The sequence below is a fragment of the Ptychodera flava genome, chromosome 1 (genome assembly GCF_041260155.1).
Source record: "Ptychodera flava strain L36383 chromosome 1, AS_Pfla_20210202, whole genome shotgun sequence".
NCBI classification, from domain to species: domain Eukaryota; kingdom Metazoa; phylum Hemichordata; class Enteropneusta; family Ptychoderidae; genus Ptychodera; species Ptychodera flava.
The window spans coordinates 43,520,621-43,543,478 of record NC_091928.1 but is presented as its reverse complement, the minus strand read 5'-3'; the positions used below and the strand labels follow the sequence as shown (position 1 = coordinate 43,543,478).

The 22,858-nt window shown below is 36.2% G+C and overlaps 1 long non-coding RNA gene across 2 annotated transcripts; it reads right to left on the bottom strand.

Annotated features, from left to right (window-relative positions):
• Nucleotides 1–2,569: 2,569 nt before the first annotated feature.
• On the bottom strand, nucleotides 2,570–22,065 carry LOC139140350 (uncharacterized). 2 transcript variants are annotated; one of them, XR_011553984.1, is made up of 4 exons: nucleotides 22,002–22,065; nucleotides 8,070–8,094; nucleotides 6,253–6,391; nucleotides 2,570–2,850 (listed from the first exon to the last, which is right to left on the bottom strand). It is a non-coding gene; the product is annotated as an uncharacterized lncRNA (long non-coding RNA). The 2 variants fall into 2 exon arrangements; XR_011553990.1 differs by lacking the exon at nucleotides 22,002–22,065 and adding an exon at nucleotides 9,080–9,290.
• Nucleotides 22,066–22,858: the final 793 nt, after the last annotated feature.

The following is a 22,858-nucleotide window of genomic DNA, read 5'->3' as shown; positions in this document are numbered from 1 at the left end:
CTCTACGAACTAGCGTAAATTATTGTCATACAAAGGTTTCGATGAATGTGATCGGTTGTCCACAGTCCATTCTTTCAGATGCTTATCTATCTATCAATAAATGAAGATCACTGTTTGGTACGACCAATCTAAATTTGATAGCTTTGAGATCAAGAGGGGTGTCAAGCAGGGATGCGTCCTCCTTCCTCTCAATCTGTTCGGAATTTACTTTGCCGCATCGCTTCACATGGCTTTTGGGAAGTCTTCCGGCTTAATAATCCCACCATGGGGAGATGGATGGCTTATTATTCGGTCTGACAGGGCTCAAACGTGACGTCCTAATGACCCAACTCAGAGTAAAACCACTGTTCAAAACGCACTCTCAGTCGTCCTCAGCGTGAAGAAGACTGCTATCTCCTCTATCTCAAGATAATTGACCCCTACTCATACTTAATAGAAAGGCGGATGTTTGAATTTGTCAAGAAATTGTGTTAGTTGGGATAAACTGTCACATGCCCCCTCTTTCCCTAAAAATGAATAAATTACAGGATCAGCAAATCTGTATAAAATCTTTGGCACCCTAATGAGGAGAGCGTGCTACGACAAGTATATCATCAGCAAAACGATAATTGAATGAAAATACAAGAAGCATTCATGCTAAACACACCATTGTAAAGGTACATGAGGACATACAAGACATTCAATAACAATGTCTCTAAGAGATCTTCAACATCAAATTGCAAGTTGACATTTTCTATTAAACACAGAGATCTTTCAAAAGGCTCAGATGGCTAGGACATGACAGCAGAATGCACACCATCGTGATTCCTAAACAACTGCCGTGTCTTCTGTTTAGTGGGCTTACGAATGACCTCAAACAGAAGGAAGGAAGACAAAACCCTGACGTATAGAAATTGTGCACAGGTATTATTCAACATCTGCAGATAGACAAATACTCCCGGGAACAAGTTGTATCAGACCACGTTTCGCGAAAGGCCGCGCAAGCAGGAATGGGTTCCGATGAACATTACCTGCGACCAGAGAGGAGAGAAGAGCCTCATTTAAATAGAAGATTGAACAATAGGACATATTAAGAATAAAATGTCTTCGCGGGTCACTATTTTTTGCAGTGGCCTCTACAAATTCATCAATAGCTGATCCGGTTACGAGAACTTAAATAAAGAAATTCTAAAAAGAAGATGGGATGGTGCTACTGTTAACACCATCTGCCAAAAGTAGCAGAGCCATATACATATTGTTCGAACATTAAGGTACTATGGGTGACTTTATTCGTAACCACATTTTGGTAACCGTATTTTGTTACGTGTTAAAAGGAAAAACAAAACTGCATCCTCATAATGTTATATTTTATCGTTGGGACCAAGTCATCGAATCGAAAGAAGTAATGAAAGCCATACCTGAAGATGCTTGCTAGAGATTATTATATAAGAGATTATTGGACCTTCCATGAAATGGCGCTCGTCCGATATTCCTAAAAAGAGCGTATATATAGGCATCGTTCGCTGATAATATAATGGAAATAACAGACTCCGCTCTGACTATTAACGTTTATTTATAGGCGCGGGCTCGAGGAAAGCCAAATTAACGGGCTCGGCAAGCCTCGCCCATTAATTTTTAGCTTTCCTCTCGCCCTTGCCCATAAATAAACGTTAATGGTCAACGCATCGCCCGTTATTTCTATAGTACATAGGCATAGGGGTGATTACAAATGCTCAGAACAGCCATTTTATCCAATCACATACGCGCTTCGTAAGGTGTCAAAATATTGGGCTGATCTAACATTTGTAGATGAACATCGGGACAGTAGTATTAGTGCATGTGTTATAATCCCAAGCATACCAATTTCTGTGTGGGGAAAAGTTGGAATAATTATAGGAAACTCCCAAATTGCAAATATCTAAGCTTATAGCCAAAACGTCTTTACCAAAGATATTGGACTAAAGCAGTGGCAAGGCTGACCTTGTGCATCTTACAAATAGATGAATTAACTGTAGTAAAACTGATTGCAAATCCTTTGTTCGAACAGTTAACACAAAATTTCATTTTCATTAAAGTACTAGGTGTTTTGTATTTAACAGTTTTGCAACGTGTAAATATCTTTCTTGGTTTGTATACGTAGCACACTTTGGAATTTAGAGCTGTGCGGTTTTACGTGCATAACAGAACGCAAATATTCCACACTTTAGTATGTTATCCTGCAGTCTCCATATGGTTTTGCGCATGCTAATAGTCTCTGAATTTAGCATCGGTGATAAGCAATGAGGCCATTACTTTTTTGCTATCGGGTAAAGAGGGTAAGAGCAGAATGCAAAAAAAATTGGGGAATGTTGACACAAAAATGCTGGTGGTGATACAGTGCCGCTCATTCCTATCTACGCAATCGAGACGCAATGCTCAAAAATACCAGTGGATTAAATTCGATTCAACTTAAACAGGTCTTGTACCGACATCTATTAAAGCCCTATGAACATGATGACTTGCTTATTTAAACACACATCTGTCTCATCCTTAATTACTCACGACTACCACAGATGTCTGAAATTATCAGAACTATGATATACAACAGGTGTTTACCCATTAAACTATTTATTCCATCCGCTTTTTTGCTAAATGTTAAAACTTGAAACATAGGCTACAAAACTACATTCGCAAAGAATTAGACATTCGTTAAATTACATTAAAAGAAGACTAACAAAATCCATGATGACTCGTCTTATGGAAAGGTTAAATATTTCATATTGGCAAACATTTCGGAGTAAAGAATTCTGTAAAGTAGAAGGTGATATCTACGTCTTTTATACTTGATAGGTATTTGAAGTTTCCTTTATGTCAATCCGATTGGTAATCCTTCTGTAAATGTAAAATTGGAAACGCAAAGAAAATATAGCATCATTCATTGTCAACGCTTAAGCACAAAATTACGATTCCCCAGTAAAATTCTGCTTGGTGATATTTCAAAATTGGGGAAAATCGTGAAGAAATCGTGAAGAAAATATCATTATTTTATATACAATTACTCTTGATGCGACGCTGTTGTATCAGTTTATGAGCTGATGATTCAAATTGAATGATAAATAAAGTAAATTAAAAAAAATACACCAAATAGATCGTCACAGAAGTGTAAATAGTGACATGATTTGAATGCATAGAGCAGTCATTGAAATAGTTTCCTTAACATGCCCAACATAAATTTCATAAAGATTTTAGTATTCATGTCAATCGTAAATGCATTCTGCATCAGTTGATGCTCTAAAACATAATTATTAGGTGTATTTGTCACACCAATACTTTCTGCATCGGAGAGAAATGATTGATGCATCAAAATCGCGAACAAGTTCATATGTTTCAAAACGAAGTACTGAAAAAGTCAATCAAGGTTAAACACTAAAACTACAAACTACATGGTGTACTGGGAATCGGATAAAACCATTACTAAAATAATCGCAATCATGCCAGTCCATAATCCAATAACACTAGGTCAGAATTCGTAAGACAAAAGTTGTAAACATAGACACAAAACAGCACAGAACAGACAGTAAATAGACGGTACACAAACAACGTCAAATTCATGAAAGAAAGATATATGGACCTCTGGCCAAAAGACCAAGAAGTGATGTCAGGTGTTTCGAAAATAAAAAATAAGTCGATTTCTAGATACACGTAATAAGCTAAGAGAGAGTACACCATCTTGCACTATATTAAGACTTCTGAATTCATGTATGGTAACAACATGTTTACGTCACCCTGGACTATAAAAGTCAAAAACATTCCTCAAAAGTGAGGTTTATAAAAATTTGTATGACTACAAAAATGAAAGGTGAAATGGTTGAAACATAGTTTAGAGCTGAGGATTAAAGATATCAGCATGCAAAATTAGTTAAGTGGGGTTAAAAATAAATAATTCAAATAAATAATAAGTGTAATGCATGTCTTACATCGACAGGATTATTATTATTATTATTATTATTATTATTATTAATATTATTATTATTATTATTATTACAAGTTAAGGGGCTATAAGTATTATATGTAAATCTAAAAAAAAGTGTTTAAAGGTATACAGGCACCATGTTCAAATTTAGCCGTTGCTACCATGGAAAAGGGAGATCCAGCTAATTATAGAGTTTATGGAGTCACGCCCGGTCACACAAGTAATAATGCACCACTACATGGTCATAATTTTACTTAAGTTAAACAATCAGAAATAATTTGTCTTCATTATTCTTCCTGGAATGAGGCAAAGAAATCCAAATAAAATATTTTATTAATACGTCGTTAATTATAAATTCATAAAATAAATAAGTACCAGTGAATCATGCTTTAAATAAAAAAAATGTGCGCTACTGTTACTGCTTGTGATAAATAATGGTACATTGGGTGGTAAGGGGAATTGGGTTCATAAAATTAATTTGAGATACTAGTAGAATTAATTTTAGCACATAAAATTAATTTGAAGGCACAAACTCAACTCAATGAATGCATAATAAGTTTTAGTACTAAACTATATAACTCTTATTTGGGATGACCGCATGAAACACTGATAGTTTTCAATCGGATTCGAACCCACAACATACGGCATCAGTCGCCTAGCTGAGAGGCCACAGACAGAACCACTCGGCTAAATCTCCACTCCCAAAAAAGAGTGGTTCAATAGCCGGCTAAGTTGTTACATTTTTCTGACTGAGACCGCTCAACACGTTGTAGAGTTCGTGAAGCACTCACGCACGCATGCTCACCATCATACATCGCACATACACACTTTATCGAAGCGAAGAAACGAATTTCATCGCTTTAACTGGGCGAACGATAACCTCGGGGACAATTCTGTCCACCAGCAGTGTTACCAACCCAGGGCAGAAAATACGGATAGTTTTCAATCGGATTCGAACCCACAACATACGGCATCAGTCGCCTAGCTGAGAGGCCACAGACAGAACCACTCGGCTAAATCTCCACTCCCAAAAAAGAGTGGTTCAATAGCCGGCTAAGTTGTTACATTTTTCTGACTGAGACCGCTCAACACGTTGTAGAGTTCGTGAAGCACTCACGCACGCATGCTCACTATCATACATCGCACATACACACTTTATCGAAGCGAAGAAACGAACTTCATCGCTTTAACTGGGCGAACGATAACCTCGGGGACAATTGAAAATGCTTAAAAATTATTTCTTGTCTATATAAAATTAATTCTAACACACTAAAATTAACGGAAAACATAATTTTGATCAGAATGGCCCAAATTTACATTATCTTTATTATTCTTCCTAGCTGGAGGCAACGAAATAACAATTATTATTATAGAATAAATGTTAAATGTTGTTACTTAGAAAACAATAAAATAAATAAAAACTGAATGATGTTTTAAATAACCATTGCAACACAAAACAAAAATGAACTTGGTTTTCATGCTCTGATAAATACACTTAGGAGAGCATTTGCATAGTAACTGGGGTTACATTTAATGGAATTTGTAAAAAAAAATGAAATTTTAAAATGCAATAGGTTACTATGGAAACACAGGGCAGTAAAAATTGATATCATATTTTGTCTTTCTAAGCCAAAATAACCCCTTTCTTTAATATTCTGTGGATTCCTGGATTTTTACTCTGGATATTTGGCCTTTCTAACCCAAAATATCCCTTTGATATAACAAATTCTCTTGATCACTGGATTTTAGGGGGAATCTTTGAAAAACTGGTTATATTTACTCCTGAATGGTTGCCATGAAAACATCTAACCTTACAATGAGTGTGATTTTTTTGGTGTGCTAACCAGAAAAACCCTTATGATCAATTTTTTACATCAATCTTTGATAGAAATTAGGGAAAAACTAACATTTTCAATCCCAAAATAGTTACTATGGCAACTTGAAACATTAAAGTAAGTCTGGTTTTTGTGTTCTCTGACCCGAACTCCCCAACTAGATTTTCATATCAATCAAACTAACCTTTCATGGGATATAAGAAAAACTGACATTTTCAACCCCTAAAATTGTTACCATGGAAACATGACGCAGTAAAATCGATATCATATTTGGTCTTTTCGACCCAAAATACCCTTATGCCGAAATTTTCACGGAAATTGAACCTGTTATTATTAGCGTTATTATTTCTTTATAATACTTATATTAATTATATTTGTTATTATTATTGTGATAATGATGATGATGATGATGATGATGATGATGATTATTATTATTATCATTATTATTATTTTGTGGTATTTGTATGGATAATCTTTAGGACTTACAGATGACGTATCCTTCATTTCAACTTTCTGTAGCTTTATTTCGTGTGATATCATTAAGGACAACAATGAGTGAATCCTCCGTAGCAGCACGCAATCCGTTGGACTCGTGGGCACCACACACAAGTTGAACAAGAACAATCTGTAATGAACAGATAAAGCATCATTTGACTTTTAAAACATATGACAATGCATATTAGGACTTAGTTCTCTATGACCTTATGTGTTTCCTTAAGGTCTCCGTATTGATTTTTCATGTCGTAGACAGGTTGTGCAACTATAGTGCAGGTCTATAAGATGTACATTTTTCAAACCTCAACACGGGTACAATTGCGCATTTACTTACTAATGCCTCGTTCTAATCATATTTATTATAAATGCCACAGAAAAAGCTGAAAGTACTTTACTGATTTCTACATAATGGCCATTACCACCTACGAAACTACAGTTCACTTGCATAGGAGCACGTCTAATCAATGCATCTACCTTGCAGTACATATACTCGAAACTGAAATAACTTACGTAAAAATAACTTATGGTTTTAACCGGAACTGCTTTTGTTTGTAAACAAATAGTGTTTGTATACAGCCCAAATATCGTACTCTGCAAGTCATGTGACACTACTTCATAAGAGAAATAGGTTTTTGTATAGAAAATTTCACAGAAAATGAATGCGACAAAGATTACTGTATATAAGTATCACAGACAGACGAAGATCACATTTATTGAGTTTTTATAGTTTAAAATTTAAGTCTTTTATGCCTATACTTCCCTCACTGTAGTGTCCATTAAGCTTAAGCTCGTATTTGTTTACTAAGATAACCGTGTTGCTGTGCTGCCTTGTTTCATACCAAGTTCTTAGGACTTGAGCGTTTCAAAGAGACTTATAAGTAAGGGTGATCTTTTTACTGAAAATATATGTTGTTGTGCACTGTTCTTTCCCATCCTGGTCGCAGCAAAAGACCCTGATACATTTTTGAGCACGAACCGTCCTGCAAGTACACTAGTTTGACCACAAGACTGATCAATAAGAGCTCGGTGTATGTCATAAGTAGCCTATGGGAGATCAGTCACATAATCGTACATGAAACATCATTGCAAAAATAGGACCTTGGTTTATGTAATTTCGCTAAACACCAGACATCGCACCGGACATCATTTTTTGTGTTTTATTTAAGATTCATATAGAAGCAGAACCCCATGTTGAGTGTGGCATGCCAAGATTAGTTATTTTTAACGCATCGAATCAAGTAAAACATTTCTAAGAGGTATTTTCGCAAGCAAATAGTATACAATATAACCAATGGTAGGGCAACAACTTGTAAAACAATGGATATACGAAGGAGTAAATGATATATCAGCTAATTAAAGCATGAACATATGGTGAGTTTGTCTCTTTCAGATGCCACAATAAATTGTACCCTATACCAGAATCAACACATTTTATTTTCCAAAAGAAAGCGAGAAAATACGAATATTACATAGGAGTGTCCTCCTATAACACTGCAAGTATACGGTAATCATATGAAGTAAATATGGTTTCTCTTTCAAAATGTCAGATTTATTTTCTGTTATGAAGCAATCTGTATGTAGATGTATTCCATATTGTTTCTCTACAATGCGATTCAACGGATGCCGCAACCTTGAGTATTCTGTATGTTATTGATATTATGCTTTGAGGCAAGTTTCTAATCGTTTCACTGTAATTTTCACTCCCTTGTTAAGTCGTTTAATTTAAAAGACAGGAAAAATCTTAAAAGTGTTGAGTATTCCTTTCTGTATTACATCTTCTTATCCATAGAAAATGCGGTTTTACTTACATGATCTGCGTTCTACTCCGATGCCCTGAAATTAAGTAAAGAGAAATGCTATTCGAACTTAACTGGCACTTGTATTCAGTACGGATAGTTGTCAATCGGATTCGAACCCACAACATACGGCATCAGTCGCCTAGCTGAGAGGCCACAGACAGAACCACTCGGCTAAATCTCCACTCCCCAAAAAAGAGTGGTTCAATAGCCGGCTAAGTTGTTACATTTTTCTGACTGAGACCGCTCAACACGTTGTAGAGTTCGTGAAGCACTCACGCACGCATGCTCACTATCATACATCGCACATACACACTTTATCGAAGCGAAGAAACGAATTTCATCGCTTTAACTGGGCGAACGATAACCTCGAGGACAATTCTGTCCACCAGCAGTGTTACCAACCCAGGGTAGAAAATACGGATAGTTTTCAATCGGATTCGAACCCACAACATACGGCATCAGTCGCCTAGCTGAGAGGCCACAGACAGAACCACTCGGCTAAATCTCCACTCCCAAAAAAGAGTGGTTCAATAGCCGGCTAAGTTGTTACATTTTTCTGACTGAGACCGCTCAACATGTTGTAGAGTTCGTGAAGCACTCACGCACGCATGCTCACTATCATACATCGCACATACACACTTTATCGAAGCGAAGAAACGAATTTCATCGCTGTGCATTTTACAATGTTAACAGATATCGAACCGTTACTCGTCAAAGTTTGCAGGCGACCAAGAACTTTACACCTTATCAATATGATCCCGAAGGTATATATGGTCTATCGGACCAGATTTGATACAAAATACCTACTGAACACCTATTTAAGTAGTACATATTTTAATTAAGTTAATTTCAAGGCTCTCCTGGACAGTATTGCGTCCGTAACGACTCCTTAGGGTAAAATTGATAAATGTTAAATGCTGTCTCTTTGCACTCACTTTCATTTATGCTACTCTCTAGAAATGTGGATAAATATGAAATTTCTAACACTTGTGAATACACAGTGGAAGTAGGTTACATACCCGGCGTGAAATCAACAGGTTTGAGAGCTTCGTTTTATGGCCTTCTGGTTGTATATCTTCCCCTCTACTGCCATGGGTCAATACCAACACAACGATTAATGCAAATACAATCAGGAAAGAAGATTTCATCCCGACGGATATTATCTTACTCTCAAATATTTAAAGAAAGAGTAACAGCAATGGACTCTCCAGCTACCGCCGTATTTCAAGCCACAAACGTTGTTAATATTATATATAGCTCTGATAGAAGTTATTTTGATTGGCAAGTGCTCATACCAGTAGTGCGCCAATCACGATGAACATTTGACATTTTTGTTCTGTCTTTTGACTGAACAAGGAGCGTACGAAACTGACAACTGACATCTATCAGTAATGTATGTGGGCGATTGCCTCATAAGGCCTTCCCATAGCTGTTTGATTGCCAAGTGCTCATATCAGTATTGCGCCAATCACGGTGAACATTTGACACTTGTGTTCTGCCATTCTAGTGAACAAGGGGTGTAAGAAACTGACAACTGAAATATATCGTTTATGTTGGCGGGTGCCTTATAAGGCCTTCCTATAACTGTCAAAATTGTCAGTAATGACAAAATCAGCAATTTTATCCAGCAATGGTGTGGAGGCATAGTATCGTATCCAAGAGTGAACGTCAAATAATATCGTGAAGTTCTACTTGAAAGTTGCAATAACGACTGCATAAGCAATTAGAAAATTACAAGACTGGTTTAGGTGTTTAAAGATGACTGAGCTCGTCACAAAATCTGGTATGTTTGCATAGATCATGGGGAAGGAAAGGGTAAAGGTATGTGGTCTTTCCCAAATAAATAAAAAATCGCTTATCTGTAAAAATATAAAGACGCATGAATTTCCTGAATACATAGATAGGCTAAGTCAAGATATATGGATAAAATAAGCTTATTCATGAACACACGAGCGGCACGCTTGCAGATTTTAATCGATATGCTATATTGAAAATAAATTGATACAATGTTCACTGTCGTCAATAGCGACAGATAGGAAATATGCATCGGGGAATACTGCCTACTCAGGCATCCTTTTGGCCCGCAGTGTTCAATTTCGAGGCACGATCCACCTAAAGCAATAACCACTGGTGAAGGTAGGCAGGAAGAGGTAGGAGATTTAGTACAACGTGTGCGACGCATAAAATGATTATCCCGGAAAATTCATTAGAAATTGCAGATTTAGTATACTTCATAGCTGTAGATAAGGCGGGATATGAATCCGAAGCGGACGAGAACTCGTAGTGATGGCGTCTAGTCAGACGATCGAACGTTACTGCGTAGTTAGAGCCAGTATGTAAGATATCACGTCTTAGAGTAGAACACTTCAATTTTTACGTCAACTTTAACCTCAAGGCGGGGTATTGAAAAAATCAGAGTCGTGTCAGAAACGTATCGACGTATATGCCATACCATCAGCGTATCTGTTGGTTTCTTGTACTCAAATTAAATCGACGACACTTTCTTCGATGTTGACGATACTCTTACGCTTCAGCATATTTTGGCGCCATTTGGCCTAGTTTGGCGCCATTGTGAGCAGAGAACGACCTGCAAGTGAGCAAAACAACACTGTATCAATTTCCAATAAAAGAATATCGATCGATAACGTTCACTCCACGAGACTCCCTGCGCGTTCGCCTCCATTCTGTGTTATTTTTCTCAATTTACTGCAACTTTCATCGTTCATATTCCCCCAACTTTTTACAAACTACAACATCTTGACAGGTATTTGGTCTGTACAAATAACGAGACGCTTACTGATTAAATTGCGTCCATTTAAGACCCCCGTTTTGTATATATAAACGCCGTCAGATCGCCATTTTATTGATAGCAGGAGTATTTTTCAGTGATCGGAATACATACAATGCAAACACACTTTTACGTCAAGAAATTCAAAAATCTAAAACGTATTGCCCAAAATGGGGTGCCTTTAGGCGGTATCGTGAAAGACTTAAACTTTTGCAAACACTTTCCTCAGAAAAAACTTTAGAAAAATTAATTTAAACAAATTCCTCAATATCTGTATTAACTCAGAAGGGGAAAAAAACACTTTTCGATTTTCGCAAAAATAAGCGGATGAAATCTTTTTTTATGTCAAGATTTTTAAATTGAACCCTTACACTGGTCAAAATATATGATAAAAGTTATAAATAAAAATAACCTTTGGGTTGAGAAACTCTTGATTTATTATACTCCATTTACCATTTTCGTTTAAGGTAAAGAGATGGTAAGGAATTCGTTGAATATGGAAGTGAGGAGGTGAGTATATCGATTTCTAGTTAACAACAGGAATATCAAAACACACCATCTGTTCTGACAGTTTAAGGGGACTTCTAATATTGCTGCCATCATGACAGAAAGAATAAGAACGAAAACTTTAAATGTGTTTTGCAATTTGATTGGCATAGCTTATTGTATCTTTGTCAGAGCATTTCTAGCTGATATGAAAAAGAGGTGGGTAGGTTGAATGAATATCCAACTGCTGTTTGCTATAGTCTTGTGCTTCAACTCTAACCGCCATCCGGTTGCTTTTCTGCTTCCATAAGTGCCTATCGAGTCAACGGATCGAAGACTATACAATATTATTTGTGGTTATCGCCATATCGGAAGCAATCTGAATTTTATGAGTGATACAGACCAGAGACAGACAGACAGATAGACAGAGAGTTTAAACATTAAATTAACAGGAATCCAACATCTATGACATTAGGAATAGTACTCAATGCGATATGAGTGTAGGATCTTGAAATTTGGAAGTGTAAACGTAACGTTGAATATGGTATCGGCAAAATCTAAGATTGCTCTCAAAAATCGGCTCGTTCATTTTGACTCAATCGGGAATGCCCAGTTGGCCTACTTGTGACTGTGCTAAATTTGACCAAACAAAAGCAGGTCTGGTATCGGCATTTATCAAAGTCGTACGCAGATGAAGACTTCAAGGGCCGTAGTCTGAGAGGGCAGCTGTCCACTGGAATTTCCCACACTGTCAGTATTTCAGTGTTTAAGCTGCAAAGTATGTCATGAGTACAATCAACGGAAAACGTAAGTTGCCCACGCCGCGATTATTGAAAATTACAAGATTAAATGCAACATATTGGTTTGAATAATAAAATCTGCCACTGTAAAAAGTCATCCAAAACGAAACGATTTGTGTACCTACAATACAAAAATTCAGGATAAAAAAAAAAACAATTGTCAGTTGGATCTCTGAAGTTGCATGTGCTTGATGGGAGACCAAAATTGTAGGTTACTGGTAGATGCCGATGTAAATAGCTTCAAAGATACCTGTTTTAAATAAAAGACGTTTTTATACCAGCATAGGTGACTTTGTTTCATTAAAATGATAGTAAATTATTCGTTTTTATTTATAAAAAACTCTAATTTATATTCCAATTAAGTTCCTCTTGTATATTGCAAGCCATTTTGTTATGTGGAATGTCGTTGAGTAGGCTATTGGTAAAATGTAGATCGCTCACAAAAATCCGCTCATTCATTTTTGACTTAATCGGGAAGGAATGCTCAATACTTGTGACTGTGCTAATTTGACCAAACAAAAGCAGGTCTGGTATCGGCATGTGTCAAAGTCGTATGCAGATGATTACTTGAAGAGCCGCAGTCTGAGGGGCAGCTGTCCCTCTGGAATTTGCCACACTGTCAATATTCCAGTGTTTAAGGTGCACAGTATACTGTATGTACAATCAACGGAAAACTTAAGCTGCTCATGGCTCTCGTTTGCATAATATAATCTGCCACTTTAAAAATTCATCCACAATAAAACGATTTGTGTGCCTACAAAACAAATATTGAGGAATTCAAAGATACCAGTTTGAAATAAAAGGCAGTTTTCTCTCGTGCATCAAGAAAATTATACCAGCAATAGGTGACTTCGCTTTCAGTAAACTGATAGCAAATTATGATAGTTTATATATAAAAAGACACTAATTTACATTCAAATTTAGTCCCTCTTACTTTGTACGGCAATCAATTTTGCTATGCAAATATATCTTTCCCAGCCTCTATGAGGATCGCGTGTGATTTGAATATGAATGTTCAACTTTTGACACTCGCAGGATTTGTACAATCCACGTTAAAACATGTTGGCCGGTTGTCACTATTTGTTTCCCACGTGACGATGATATTCAGACTGTAGTATTGTCATGAATGTTGATAAAGAAGGAGGCACCGTTGACCAGTGGTTATGGTAACTGACTCACTGTCGGAAGATGGTGCTTTTGAGACTCTGGCACGGTGCTATGCCCTTGGGCAAAGCACTTTAATCCCTATACCTCCATTGGCTTGTGGATTAGGGGTACTTCATCCAATTATAGGGCCTTCGCCTGTTGGATGATTGATTTAATAAAATAATCAGCTATTTACTGTTTTCATCTTGGGTAAGTACATGACAAGATATTCGTAGAATAAGGTGATGAGAAAAAAGCAAGGTTTTCCTATGTCGCCAAAATATAAATAAATTTCCAGTAAACGAGAGTAGTAATTTTCAAAAACGCACCATTAATTTTCATGGTTTAAGGTTCCGACTAAAGTGTTGAAGCCTTCCAATTAATACACTCTCTGCAGAAAATTAAGCCCGTAACCCCATCAAAGTATATATTTTCTGAAAGCCTAGCTTTTGTCAAATACTGTGTTTTGTATTATTTGGCAATTGTTTACCTAAGGATCACGTGATAGTCAATTTAAATAACCTTTTTACATTTCCCTGCGATAACGCTCCAGTATTTTTGGTCAAATTTACCATGATAAAAAGGTGCCGTGTCCATATTTCAAACTGTGTGCATGGGGATTTTTTTTAATCTATCCTATCTTTTATGTTACATACTTTGAAAGGTGTTAGACTAGGGATCAGTTATCGGTCAAATAATGGTCGCTTTATGTACAACGTCCTGAAACCTAAAACAAAATCGCAGACTCACTTTGGAAGATTGACATTACACCTTTTTATCATGACTAATTTCGACCGGAAATGCTGCAGCACTAGTGCACGCAAACAAAAGAAAACACATTCTGCAGATGTTATTGTAATTGACTGTTACATGATCGTAATGTATTTTCGATATTTGGAGAGAGAGAGAGAGAGAGAGAGAGAGAGAGAGAGAGAGAGAGAGAGAGAGAGAGAGAGAGAGAGAGGGAGAGAGGAGGGAGGGAGGGAGGGAGAGAGACAGGGAGACAGAGGGACAGAGGGTCTAACAGACTGACAGGCAACAGACAGACATACGGACGGGCGGACAGACAGATAGACTGACAAACATTATATTTTATTCGGCAATTTTGCAATGTAGAAATATCTTCTCAGCTTATATGATCAGTTTGAGGGAATTTGAATTTTGGACCTAGTCGATTTCACACGCCTGCAAGATATGTACATTTCACAATCATGCATGTTGTTCAGTAGACGGCATATTGATTCCACATACTGTTGAGTCTTCCAATCCTTAAATCGTTGTGACTGGTGATAAATATTAGGTCAATGACTGTTCTTCTAGGTTAACAATTGTGAGAGTTTCACTAAATGGGAATATGAGGGCAAAAGCAAATCATCCAAATAATTTGATGAAATCCAGTTAATGCGAACAAAGGGACTTTACGTTCACCATGTGTTTTATGATTTACGAGTACTATTAAGGTGGCGTATGTCATGACTGTAAAATAGAGAGCCAGTGAATTTCTATTGTGTTAATATTTGATTGGCATGACCCATTTTAAGAATCCACATCAAGGCATTCCCGGATGTTGTAAAGGATAGGGCTGTATTGAATGAATAAATGCCAAAGCAATATTGACTATATACCATGCCATGCCAGTAATGTCTTATCACCGTACGGCTAATAAAAGGTAGTGTATTTCGGTTACAATACTAAAATATGTTCATATGTGCAAGCGTCAGCCAGATGTAAACTTACAATAAAGCGAGAATAGCTTGATTAATTGTTTTCTTGTGAAACGTTGACATCATCACATCGCTGAACACTTTCAGGAAAGAATTTCATAAACATAGATATTAGTCCGCTAGATGATGCTTCTGTAGCTGCGAAAGAGGTAAAGCAAAATACATATTCTGGCAATCTGGGACGTTTGTATCAAACGAGAGAATTTGATGCTCTTGAGAATTCATAACTTGGCGCTAAAAGTTTAGGCAAGTTATGACACCTTATAAATATAAATGAAATTAAAAAGCTATTCTGAAGATTTTCCTCGCCCAGTTCCCAATTTACTTTGAATGGTTGATGCCTTCACAACAAGAAGACTGAGGCATGTCGCAAAACAATATGGCGTATTCCTCAGGATTGTGATGGAAAGTCTCCACCAACCATCCCGCATACACTTCTTCTATTCTGTTTCTTGTAATCGACTTGGAGATACAAGTCCTGGGTCAGATCCATAAATTTCCAGCCGTGTGCATGCCATGTTATTTTAGAGTGAGAAGATAAGTTCGTTTGTTCGACCATTGTGTCTTAATGTGAAAATTTTCCTTACGACGTTACCTTTGTCAAGTTTTTCGCTATCTTATTTTCCCGTTATGTCGTCTGGGGATCTACTTTACAAAGGTTTGGCATTAATTGTAGAATCGATGCCGTATATTTGTGGATCCTTTTTTGTTGCGGACATGTTGGCCATCATAGAAGTAACATATACCCGATGGTGTTGTTTCAATACTGCGATTCTATATTTTACGACCACACAGATCTGGTGCCAGTACTTATCAATTACCTGTCAGAATGCTAGTTTAGTGGCCATGTCCTTATTAAGCTTTCGGCGTACTTGGCCATGTACGAGGCAAAGCAGAGGACAGTATTGAGTGTAAAGTTTGCTATTGTCCATATGTGCCGGGAGGGTACATTATTTATACTATTTTATAGTTTTGGCAATGGCATTGAAATCATAGATGTAGAAAATTCATTCCTGCTCTTGCTTATTTTGACACATATCTGTCCCATCCTTTATTACTGAGGACTACCACAGATGTCTAAAATTACTAGAAATGTGTAAGACAACAGATGTTTACCCATTAAACTATTTATTCCATCCGCTTTTTCGCTAAATGTTCAATTTTGAAACGTATGCCACAAAATTACATTCGCAAGCGTCAGACATTCGTCAAATTACATCAAAGGAAGGCTAACAAACTCTATGATAAATATTCTTACGAGAAGATTAAAGTTTTATTTTGGCGAACGCACCAAGGTAAAGAAATCTGTAAAGTTGAAGTCGATATCCACGTCTTTTATATTTGATACGTATGTGAAGTTCCGTATGTTGTGGGTTTGAATCCGATTGAAAACTATCCGAATTCCCTCTTTGTCAAACCAATTGGTTATCCTTCTGTGAATATAAAATTGGGAAAACAAAAGAAAAATATGACGTCATTCGTTGTCAACACGTTAGAACACAATTATGATACCCTGTATAATTCCGCTCGTTGATATTTCCATTGTAGGGAAAATCGTGAAGAGAATATAATCTATCTATCTATCTATCTATCTATCTATCTATCTATCTATCTATCTATCTATCTATCTATCTATTCTTAGTACGTTTTTGTATATATGTATACATATATGTATTGTATATGTATATATGTATATATATATGTTTTGTATATATGTACGTGTGCGTGTGTATATATATACACACACACACACACACACACACATATATATATATATATATATATATATATATTATATATATATATATATAATTATTATTCTTTATACGTTTTTGTATCAAACGAGAGAATCTGGAATTCATTTATTTCATACAGCAATAAACATGATCTAAGCTTTAATATAATATAAATGTGTGCATTTTTAAGTTTTGAAAGTCATTAATCTGAGAATTCAAATCGAATGATAAATAATATAAATAAAATTAATACAAATAATAGATCAAGTCACAGAAGAATAAATAGAAAACATGATTTGTATGCATAGCACAGTCATTGAAATGGTGTCCTTAAAATAGCCAACATCAATTCAAGAAAGGTTTTCGTAAATACATTGTGTATCAGTTAATACTCTAAAGATAAGGCATGCACGGAGCGTGCAAAGATCAACAGGTGTTACACAGTCAAGGTAGATTGAAACGTTTGCACAAAGTTTCGTTACCCTTAAAAAGAAAAACAAATATTTGCCTGCCTATCACAATATCAAATGGGTCTAGTATGTATGTAAAACCTTTAAATTTAAATTTCAAACTTAACGTACATCGACTACTGAATTGCCTCACTTTCTCTTTACTAACTCAATATCACATACAGCCCTTGTGCCGAGCCAGGGTTAAGATTACAAAGTTAAAGTTGTATTGATTCATGATTTGCAATAGTAAAGGATAAAATATAATTAATTGTTACTTGCTATATAGGTTTGTACGACCACCATTCTGAGTTTACCCTCTGATGAAAAGAGTTCACACACGTACATGATGTCAGAACCTGCAGGTATAGACTTTCTGTTCAATCGGTAAAAACGTTAGACATAAATTTGCAAGTTTTACCACGATGACGATCTATTGTGTTTAACAAGGGACGCATTGTGCCATCAGTATCGTTGCGATAGAAACTGCACAACATAACTTCCGATTGCAAGCTGAAAACTAGCGTTCTGTCTTGAAACTGGCAATTTTTACATCACGATATTGGCACAAAGGGCCCTTTCTAAAATTCAATTACAGCGTTCTTTTCGTGTGTTCACATGATTGACAGTTTTCTCTCTTTTTCTATTTTTAAGGAGGTAGTAACGATATTTTGTATCATTGACAGAGTAAATAACAATACTTACTGGCTAATAAAATAGATATATTTCATTAATGACATGTAATAAAATAATACTTTACACGTTTCGTATTTTTTTATTCAGGAGCACTCAAAGACAAAACATGGTAGCGCCCATGCATGAATTTAGTACGGTACACTGCCGGTTTCTCTTCTAGTATATTATGAACCTGCTTATGCGTAGTCAGTAAGCCGCTTAAGCGAATTTTACTCATTTCGAAACAGACATCTTCAATGGCAGTCTTTAAGATGTCTGATGGCCTTTTTAATCTAATTTAAGGAAAAAAGCGACATTTCAGGGCTTAACAAGTGTTGTATTCTGAGTCGTCAAATTAGTCCTACATGTATCGCTGAATCCGCACACCATAACAGGATAAATCTTAAAACAATCTGACAGGCTGGATTATCTGGTGCTTTCAAAAAGCATTCAATGACGACTCAATATCACCATAGATATCCCGTCTGAATTATTCAATGCATTTTTCACAATAATACTTCCGTATTGGACAGAAATTTGGGGTGCATCAAAATTGCATGTTTTACAACATAATCCTGAAAAATTATATTTAGGGTCAACACTAGAACTGCAAACTGCATGATGTACGGGAAATCGTGTAAAACCAGTATCGGTCGAATTTGTGAAAGAATGGTCTATTTCTATATACACGTAAAAAGGTGAGGTAGAGTAAACCATCCTGTACTATGTTGAGACATCTAAACTCATGTATGGTAACAACATGTTAACGTCGCAATAGGTTGCAAAAATCAAAAGCATTCCTGGAAAGTTTTGTTTTTCAAAAATTTGGTATGACTGTAAGAAAAACGTAAAATGGCTGAGGCATAGTTTAAAGGTCAGGATTAAAGATATTGCCATGCAGAACTAGCCAAGTAGGGTTCAAAATAAATAATCAACATAAATAATTAATTTAATGTATTTTATTCGTTTTTGTGCTCTCTTACCTCGACAGACATTATATAGCTAATACAATGATGATGATGATGATGATGATGATGATGATGATGATGATGATTGTTATTATTATTATTATTGAGTGGCATGCTTATAGAAAAATTTTCAGACTTACAGATTACGTATCCTTCATGGCAACTATCTGTAACTTCTTTTCTTCTGATATCATGAAACGCAACACTTATTGCTTCCTGCGTAGCAACACGCTTTCTGAGCGACTTGGTCGCACTCCGCACATGTTGCACAAGTACAAACTGTAATTAAAAAGCATCATTTGATTTTTCAAAACATATGACAACGCAATGCATCTTGGTACTTAGTTCTCTATGGCTTTATGTGTTTCCATAAGGTTACCGTATTGATGTTTCATGTGGTAGACAATAGGGTCATCAACTACAGTGGATGGTCTACTGAGAAGCAGTGTCATGTTTATAAACAGCTCATTCGCAGATTTAATGAAGTTTTGTAATTAGTTATATTACTCGGGAATAACAGCACCGTATTTGATGAGCTCTGCATTAGATTCTGATCCAACAGATATGTGACTGTTTTGTGAACCATGTAGTAGTGTCAAGTTAATAAAGAGTGCATTAACAGATTATTGAACTTTGTAGTTAGTCATACAAATGTGAAATTATGGCGCCAAATTTGATGAAACCTGCTACAGATATTGATGTGATAAATATCTAATTGTCTCATGAAGCACTGAGTAGTGTAAAGTAAATTAAGGGTTCATTTGCATGTGAAATTGACTTTGTAATTAGTAATATAACTCCAAAATTACAACATTAAACTTGATAAAACGTGCTACAGATGTTGATCTGATATCTAATTATCGAATGAAGCATTGAGCCGTGTCAAGTTACTAAACAGCTCATTTGCATATTAAATGAAGTTTTGAAATTAGTGATTTCACTCCAAGGGTACTGTGCGAAAGTTAATGAAAATCTGCTACCGACTGACTGTTCTCTGAAGCAATCAGCAGTGTGAAGTTCAATAGTGGTTCCTTGCATATATTAAAAACGTTGTAGTCAGTAATATACCTCCCAAATAACAGCACAAATATGGTGAAACCTACAACAATTATTGTCTGTTCTGTGGAGCACTTAGCAGCGTCAACTTAATTCATACGGAATTAAAACACCAAATTTGATGAAAGTTGCTACAGTTATTGGTCTAACAAAAATATTTCCCTTCTCTGAAACGTTAAGCCGTGTCATTTAACGGCTTATTTGCATATTTAACGACCTTATGAATTAATTTGTGGTGAATGTTGTTCATGATGTTGCAAACATGTGGCAAACTTTTAATTTACAGATAAGCGCAATATATACTGAAACATACGAGCAGTTTCAGTTCATATCTGGTTTGAGATAAGATAGTTTAAATTTCGGTGCTTTAAGGCTAATTATATCATACCAGTATATTGATGGCGCAAATACAGTAATCTGATTGGTCGAGGCGCGAAAAGAACCGTGGTATATTGGCGATATACCACGGCTGGCATACGCGCGTGCTCTCAGCTTGAGGAAATATCCGTTTTTGACGTTCCACGCTGGAATGTCGATATACTGTTATGATATAATAGCAATAAATCACACCCAGCGACGGTATTACACTATATTTTGACCAGTTCCCATCATATATGCACTCGCTATCGCTCGTGCATATGTCGTGAACTGGTCAAAATCTCGTGGTATACCGTCGCTGGGTGTGCTTTATTGTTTAATCATTCCCTAACTTTAGTTTCTATCACGCTCATAGGTGATGTTTTGCCAAAAATGTATGTTGTTGTGCCTTATTTTTTCCCCACGTTGGTCGCAGCGAAAGCCCTGTTAGATCCTTAAGCTTGACCTGTCCTGCGGAATACGAAGTACAACAATAATATCCAATACAAGTAACAAATGATGTTCTAGCTGTTACAGGCTTAGTACGATCATGGTGATGTGTTCGTTTGACTTTGACTTTCAAATACAAAATTAACCATCAAGATTATAGGCTTCGTACTTGGTTGCCATAGTATGAAGTCTTCCCTGCTTGTTTTGGTTTGCTTTTCTAGTTGCCAAATAACTGGGAGATAGCAATACGCCCGAGTCATAAACCAACAAATGCTTTACTTCTAAAGTTTTGTTTGGAGGTATGATATTTGGTTACATAACCACAAAGGTATTTTCATAGAGGAAAAGACAACCCACAATTTAAAGTGTAGCGTGCGAGGATCAGTTATTTATAATGCATTGAATCAAGTGAACATTACTAAAATATTTTCGCAAGCAAAAAGTGTTTACCAGAATCAACACATTTTCTTTTCCAAATGTTTGTAAAAGCGAGAAATACGAATTTTGCAAAGGTGTATCCTCCTATAACTCTGCAAACTATGCGGTAATTATACAAAGTAAATTTGTTTTCTCTTTCAAATGTTTGCTTTATTTTCTGTCATATACATTCAGTCTTTTCAAGAGAATTTATGAAGCAATCTGTATATAGATGAAATCCAGATTGTTTCTGTACAAAGCAATTCAGTGGATGCCTCAACCTAAGGTTGCGTATGCTGTATGTTATTGATATTCTACGTGGAGACAAGTTTCTTATTATTTCACTGCAATGTTCACTCCCTTGTAAAGGCGTTTAATTTAAAAGACTGGAAAAATCTTAAGGATTCATTTCTGTAAAAACTCTTCTTATCCATAGAAAATAGGTTTTACTTACCTGATCTGCGGTCTTCGTCGATGCCCTGAAATTAGGTAAAGAGAAATGCTATTAGAAATTAACTGGCACTTGTATTCAATGTGCATATTACAACGTCAACAGATGTCGACCCGTTACTCGTCAACGTTTTGCAGGCGAGCGAGAATGTCCATTAGCTACATACCTGATCAATATGATCCCGAATGTATATATGGTGTATCTGACCAGATGGTATATAACATACTTACTGTACACCGACTTAAGAAGTATAAATTTTAATTAAGTTAGTTTCAAGGCGCTTTTCTACAGAATTGCTCTGTAACTACCCCTTGGGTATTACTCATTAACATGAAACGCTGTCTCTTTGCACTCACTACATGTCTGCTTCTCTTCAGAAATGTGGATAAATATGAAATTCTTACTCTTGTGAATACACAGTTGAAGTAGGTTACATACCCGGCGTGAATTCAACAGGTTCGAGAGCTTCGTTTTATGTCCTTCTGGTTGTATATCTTCTCCTCTACTGCCAGTGGTCAATACCAACACTACGATTAATGTAAACACCGTTGAGGAGAGAAGATTTCATCCCGACGGATCTTACCTTCAAATATTTTAAAGAAAGAGTAAAAGGAACGGACTATCCGGCTACCGCCGTACTTCACGGCAACGAAAGAAATAAAACGAAATAAAATCTAACCGCTGGTAGGCGATGTTCAGTTATTTTCGATGGGTCTCTTAAGAATTAACTGTATCCTCATGAAACCACGATGGGTTACCGACAGCTACATACGGCACACGCATGCTGGGATCATGAAAATTAAACATGTTATCGTTTTGAAAAAAATTGTCCTTGTTCGTCACACCAACAATGAAACTGCTGGCAAGTGTTTTGAATCCAAAATTCATCATTTACAAAAGGTCTTATTTCCATTTAAGTATTGTTCAGTGCACAGTATTTTTCTGTCGTAGATATTGTTTCTCGGCTTCTATACACAGCATAAGCAATTTGAATTTAAAACCTGTCAAATTATACATTCCACATTTTAGAATGTTTGTCTATCGATTCCATATGGTTACCATATGTCTTTCAATTCTAAAACTGTGATAACTGGTAAAAAATAATAAAGTCGACTAAAGATGGTAAGAGTTCCGCATAATGAGACTGATACGAAATCGGGGGAAACAATGTCTTCTACGAACTCTGGAGATATCAGTTTTAGGTCAACAGGGGATTTCAAAATTTAAGATGTATGTTATGAACTAATGGGCCCATTACAATCGCCCATGTCATGACTTTAAAGTAGAAAGCACCC